The sequence below is a fragment of the Pyrus communis genome, chromosome 13, assembly GCF_963583255.1.
Source record: "Pyrus communis chromosome 13, drPyrComm1.1, whole genome shotgun sequence".
Lineage (NCBI taxonomy): Eukaryota > Viridiplantae > Streptophyta > Magnoliopsida > Rosales > Rosaceae > Pyrus > Pyrus communis.
Genome location: NC_084815.1, coordinates 12808128 through 12815270, shown reverse-complemented (window position 1 = coordinate 12815270; position 7143 = coordinate 12808128). Strand labels below are relative to the sequence as shown.

The window sequence follows — 7143 nt, the reverse complement described above, 5'->3', positions numbered from 1 at the left end:
GCCTAAATAATCTAGAGCAAACAGCATGAATTCATGAAAGAAAAATATGTAACTCTTTAAATTCTTTACAACTTGTCATACATTGTTCTACTATAAAACACCGGCACCCAAACCCCCGGGTTGCCACCCCAAAAGAGGACATGTCACATACGCAAAAGCATGAAAAATTTGACAATACAACAGAGACTCCTACATACGTATGTGGTATGAAGAATATGTCCACCCACCAATGCATGTGATGCGTGCATGGGAATAGGAGAGGAGAGAATCCTCCTCTGTGAGAGCCCATGAAAATAAGATCATGGTCCCAAGGACTCCCCAACCGACACATGCTAGCCAGAATTCTGTCCTATCTTAAGGATTCAATTTCATCCAAATGCAGAGATCCCTTGCATTTCAAGTTCTCTACAATTGAGTCACCAAAAAAAGGTAAAGAAGTACTACAATTCTGCCAACTGCTTGCCATATTAGCAAAAAGTGTAATGGACAAAGAAGTTAGGATGTGATAACGTCAATCATATCAAGTTATCAGGGTTTCACTTTTATCCCAGTAAAAAACTAAGCAAAGGTGGTAATGCAGGAAATCTAACAGAAAACCCAAATCACTCGACATGTTTCACTCGATATTATCTTTATATCATGCAATTAGCAGTTATAAGATACTTTACCTTATTGTGTTTTCCCTTAGGCCTTTGCACGGTAAATGAATAAATTGTTGAAGTGAAAACCGGGGAGCCCCAAGAATAAATACCCATGTCCACCTTGAACAACCCTTATCAAGAATGTCTGAGTTGTCACTTCACATTGATATGGCTCCTCCCATGTAGCAATATTCTAGACAAGGCATGATCTGCAACATTGGAAGCTGAAAAAGAATGGTTGCAAGTGAAGCTGAGGGTTGCCGGAGTTGGTCAAAAGAAGCCACCCCGGGATGCCCCTCCTGGTCACTTGGCTGTAGTAGTAGGGGAAGCTAGATGAAGGTTTGTTGAAAGAGTGGATTTCCTGAATCACCCGGTTCTACAGCAGCTGCTAGACCAAGAATACGAAGAGTACGGTCATGGTAGCTCTGGCCCTTCAGCTATGCCATGTGACGAGTTTCTGTTTGAAAATAAACTTCACTCTCTTGGAGTTGGAATGAGCAGCCATCAATTCTCTTGCCCCCTTCATGGCTTTCTGAGAAGTTCATCACGCTGCATAGAGATTATTGTAGCAGTGGTGGAAGCAGCAGCAACAGTTATCTGCGATTGCTATTATTTCTATTTTCCTAGAAATACCATTATGCCAAGCTAGCAGTAGACACAAAGGTGCTGAATCAAAGAAGTGCATTAAGCATTTTAAAAGACTGTTGCTGAAAATATATACATTATACTGGTGTTTTCATTTATTTACAGGTGAAGATGCAATCTCTTGTGTATAGGGAATAAGCAGTATGAGGATTAACATTTATCCTTGCAAAGTATCTGTATCTTGTACAGAAATTAGACATCAAGGCACATCATAGGATTTAATAAAAGAAAACATATTGTTGCCAAAGCGCTTTTTCACCTTTCTCGAAGGGTAAAAGTTATTTTAAATACTGTACCCGATGATAGTAATTACAAACAACACGACGCTCAAAATCAGCTGTCGTTTGGAAGAATACATTTAACAAACAACACGACGCTCAAACCCAGGTTAACTAAATTACTAATCTAGGACATGCTAATTGACTATAAGCATAAAACACTCGGATGCTAAGGGGAGTGGTAACTTTACCCTACCTTTCTGTTGTTGTATGATGATCTTTTACTTTTTAGCTCAAAGCTCGTTGGAGAATCTGAATATCTAATAGATTCCAAACGTTTTGAACCACACCACTTGATAGGGTATGATACACTTGTTTTGCTGCAGCACAATGTGCTTCTAGAACTTTGACATCACCAAACAGCTTTCTAAGAGCTTCTTCAAGTTCTAATTTTCCCCCAACCTGCAAGACCATTAACATAAAAAGCTGCAGAAATTACACAGATTTTTATTTTTTATTTTCTTATAAGCAGACAGAACAAATATTAATGAAATCACAGGTTCAGGTAGTTATTCCTAAGTAGAAATTATCCACAATCCAGACAGCCAGTACTACCGTGCAAAGGCCGTCTTCCCACCCAAAAGCAGGCTCGGTGCAGATGTTATGACTTATTTACAGAGACTAAAAGTAGCAACTAAAGCAACAAATGAAGCTAACACGTGTACATACATATGATTAAACTGAACGAAGCCCATTCTACCCACGCAGTACAAGATCACCTATTCGACATGTCTGCCTAAAAGCTTCGCCCAAACAGCTGAACAGAGAGTACAGGTTACACGTAACATTTAATGAATTTCCTATCTACATCCGATATTTCAATTCAAGTCTACTGAATAAAAAGGTAGATTTCTGATGTAAAAGAAAATTAAAACCAGAAAAGGATAAATAAAGAGTAATGCTATTCACGAATCACACACCCCATTTTACTTCTCACATCTTGTTAATTTTGGTCCATTGATCTTCTTCAGTTCATTTGATCCAACGGCCGGAAATTGAGGAGGGGTGTGTGAGAGGTAAGAATAGGTGTGTGGATAGCACCACCCTATACAAATCACTATATATTGAGTCAAATTTCTGAAAAGCCAACATAATTTGGAGGTATGAAGAGTCTCAACAAGTGATACTTTGAAGGACAGAGGATAGAGGTTCTTCACACCTGCAGAACTGACAGAGGATTTAACCGTTGCATTTCCAGTACCATGATTGAAAAATGCCCGATGTAAGGACCTGAGAAATGAAAATGAAAAAGCAGCTATCAATGGTATGTTAAGAACCAATAAACTCTGATCTGGTAGCAGCTACTCACCAGTCAAAGTTGCACAGCCTGCTGCAGCAGCTTCTGATATGTTATGGCCAGAAAGGCTAGGAAAGAAGGAACCTCCAATTACAGCTACAGGGGATAACTTATAAAGGTGTTTCAATTCACCTATAAATCAAGCAAAGAGAAAAAACATATAATGAAGTTAGGGAGAATGCTTTTGTGGAGCCACTGTACAAGGGGTAAACTATGAGAGTATGATTTCTGCGCAAGATTTGTCTAAGAATCATGTAGGGAAAAGATTTCAAAATATGCTAACCTAATGTGTCCACCACATATATACTTGTGTCTCCTAAGAGTTTATCACGTTGAGACCTCAACCCTACACCATGCCCTTCTTTCCACAATTTCTGCACTATTTAAGGCAATGTCATGAAATGAAACTAATAAATGTAATGTTCAATCATTCTCTTTTTCAGGTAGTAAATCTCAATATAGTTTTGTGCCTTTAGAAAAATCAATCATATAGATACCATTTTTTTCCGTTAAACATCAATAAAATTGAATGCATGGCATACTTGAGCAATCTCTTTTCCATGATGTGGATGTCGAGGCACAATAATAGTTAACAAGTCAGGGTACTCTTGTCGCAGCACTTTGTGAATGCCAAGTATTACTGCATATAGTATTTGTGAGCTTTTCAACAGACAGAAATAATCTAGCAAAAGAATATTCTGATAAATGAATGCAAAAACATTTTTGACAATTCTTTAGATGAATGTCGCTACTTTAAGAAAAAATAATGGGTTAAGAAATGGAAGGTGAAATGAACAAAGCAAAACAAAAAGAAAATAAAAAAACACTAGTTTCTAGTTGAAAATGACATTGCAAGCCAAAGAAGCGCCAAACTAGGACGAAACACCAGTATAGCACTAGCATTCACGTAATAAAATCATCGAGCACTTGTATGAAACTTTCAGAAACCAACGACTGCCAGTAATGAGGCAGCATGACATTGTATGATTCAGGTCAGGTCTCTAATAAAACTCTACATGTACATGACACAATATATGCAGTCCAGAACTTAAGGATAAGTAAGTAGCAAGAAGTAACCTTCTTCTTCCCCCTTATGTATGGAAGAAGCCATCCAAACCTTCCTGTGGGCACAGTGTACTTTTAAATCTTCCATGCTTTTGATCTCTCCCTCAGAAATGTCAAATTCTCCAACCACTGAACATTACAAGAAAAAATAAATAAATTCTAGCATTACGATAGATTATCACCTTCTTCAAGAGTTTCTATAATTTATAGTTATGAAACGATACCAGATTCAAAACACAACATTTAGACTTTCCAATTGACTTCCAAAAGGATATATACAAGTTTTCATTGTGAGACATACCATACTTCAGGTCACCAGAAAAGTTGATCACAAAAGGCGGGGCATGCAGCAGCTGAAAGTGGATGGCCTGCATATTGCTCTATGGCGTGCAAGAAAAAGAGTGAGAAGACAATTGAAGACACAGATTACTCAATGCAATCTGTAGCAGCACTTACCAATGGGGAGATCAATGAAAACTTTGATAGCATCAATGAAATAAGAGGAAGAAGCGCTGGTCCTGACCAACGTTTAAAGGATTTAGTAGATACTCAAGCATTTAACAATGCCAGCATGATCTGAAAAAATATGAATCATATAAATGATCTAAAACCAACTGCACTTTACGTATTCAAGTTATAGGTAGCCAAGCTAAGCAATAATTTGGATGCAAATAAAATTAAACGATGGAAAATATTTTCTCATTTAGAGTAAACCTAAAAAAATAACTGAGCTACACTTCTAAGTACTAATTGGGTGTTATTACCATCATTATCATTCAAAAAATACACTCACATAATTTAGTATATTCACAACAGGATAAGATAACTTACACCCTTTTCTGAAGCAGACATAATTAAATTTGGCCATAGTTCACTCTCCAAAAGCACAATCGCATTTGGCTTCCAGTAACCAAGGAATGAGTCCACAGCAGAAGGTGTATCGACCGGCGCAAACTTGATCAATTGAAAGTTGAGTGTGTCACAATCAGAAATATGCTATCGGTACTTTCAGTTAAGACATAGAGAACAATAGTAATATTCATCGTCACCATAAGGACACCGATAGATGAAACCAAGCATTGTTTCCAAATTCCCATCTATTACATAAGCTAGTAACATATCTATCTCTATACTCTATACAACATATAAATGTATTCAATTTGTTAACAATTCCAGCTGCATTGTATTAAAATTGTAGGTAGAAATTAGGCGTTATGACCCCGAATGTAGCGTTACATCTAATGATTGAATTGATCAGAAAAATCTATCGAATTTTTGAATGCTGCGAAAGTCACGAATTTCGCAAAATACAAACATATATTTATTAAAAGAGTACCTGATGTAAGACGCCAGTTGGAAGACGTTTCTCTATTACTCCACTGCAAATGTAGCGAAATGAAAAATTATAAATAAATTCAGAATTACACGTTAAATGGGGAGATGAGTTTTGTTCTTACAACGCAGATGACGTCGTAGTGGTCATCAGAATAGTTAAATCAGGCCTCCGCTCAATGCATTGCTTGATCACCGGAATCGCAGCCATTCCTTCACCTGGGTCCAGTTTTTAATTACGCCACAATAATTAATCACAATTAAAGATTGATTAAGCTCAATATCTCTATATTCTTTTCCCTCCACTTTCCCGGTAATCAAACAGGGGGAACGGAGATGAAATTAGCTGAAGGAATGACATAGATTGGATAGGATAGGATGGGAGGAAACCTAATGAGACGGCGTGGAACCAGATGAGTGGGCCTTCGGGGCGAGGGAGGGAAGGTCGGCCCAGACGCTCACGCCATCGGAGTGGGTGCTCGAGGCCTCGGAGTTTCCGCCAGTGGAGGTGAAGGTACAGCAATGGTGATAGACCATGGGTCAGCGCTCTGTAAACATTGTAGACTGCCTTGCTCTTCGTTGCCGCCATTTCTCTTCTGTAATTTTCTTTCACTGAGCAGAATTGCAGAGTACATACGGACTTGGTTCGTGGGCCAGACCCAGAAGTTTTTCGTTTTGGGGCAGCACTTTGTGATTGGGCCCGTATAAAATCTTCTGCACAAAGCTTGCCGAACACCATTACATTGTCAAGAACGCGATTTCTAAGGTGAGGACAGAGATTTGCGGACATTGCGTGCGGATAGAATGTGGACTGTAGGATTAAATTTGAACGGTTGAAAATGAATCCATCAGAAAGGGCTTAGTGTAAAACCGGGTTAAAAAAGATCTGTGAGTTAATGAAAACGGTATCTGCAAGAATTCAAAAAATTAGGGAACTAAACTCTCCCCCTCCCTCCCCACGACAACAACAGTTGAAACCAGAAGCAACAGTTGAAACCTTAAAATTTTCTTCTCCTCGCAAAAATCTCCTTCTCATCCCAACATCGTGCTCATTCAAAACCTTGGTAGTGTTCGAAAAGTTCGTTGCCGTTTGAAACCCAGTTGGAGTATTGTTGTGATTCCTGTCTCCAGACTCAGTGCACTTCGACATTCAAACATCTTTGGTTTGAGGGTTAGCAGTTACTTACATGGAAAAAATTTCGGTGGTTCCTTGATTGGAGTGGGTTCAGAGTCATTGTTTCCGCAAAAGTCGATGACAAACTTGATTCCAGAAACTAAATTTGAAATTTGGAACCCTAGAAAATAATTTCATTATATATGTAAAATTATGTACTTTTTTTAGTGTTTATGGTTAATTATGCTAGTGGGTTGATGAAATTAGTTGATGTGGAAGTATATATTTGGTGAGATGTAGGTTTATGAACTGTGGTTGACAGGTTGTGTACACGATATATGTGCTTCAATTTGTTTTGTTGAATTTATATTGTTGAGTTGTGAATGATTTTTGTCGATGAATCTTTGTTAATTTTATGAATTGATTTGGTATTTCTTAACTCATGAAAGTATTTTCATAGTAGATGTATAGCTATGAGAACTTGTTGTGTCAATGATAAGCATTGTCGTATTTGGTTGTTCTCAGGGTATATGTTGTTCAATTTGGTTGTCATGAATGCTTGTATTATTATGTGTACAGGAGATGGCAAATCAGGTGGTTGAACTCGCAACAAAAGAGAAAGAATCTTATAGGGGAAGGGTTAACAACCTTTCTTAAGCTAGTCATGTCCTAGGAGTCTTGTGTCACAAGTTTAATGATGCACATCTTGCTGATTTTAGGTCCTTATACTTTGGACACTTGGAGAGTGTTGATAGATTAACCTTTAGTGGG

General features: G+C 38.0%; 1 pseudogene; it reads right to left on the bottom strand.

The window, feature by feature from the left end:
• Positions 1 to 1750: 1750 nt before the first annotated feature.
• LOC137713827 (probable 3-deoxy-D-manno-octulosonic acid transferase, mitochondrial) lies at positions 1751 to 5942 on the bottom strand (annotated as a pseudogene).
• Positions 5943 to 7143: the final 1201 nt, after the last annotated feature.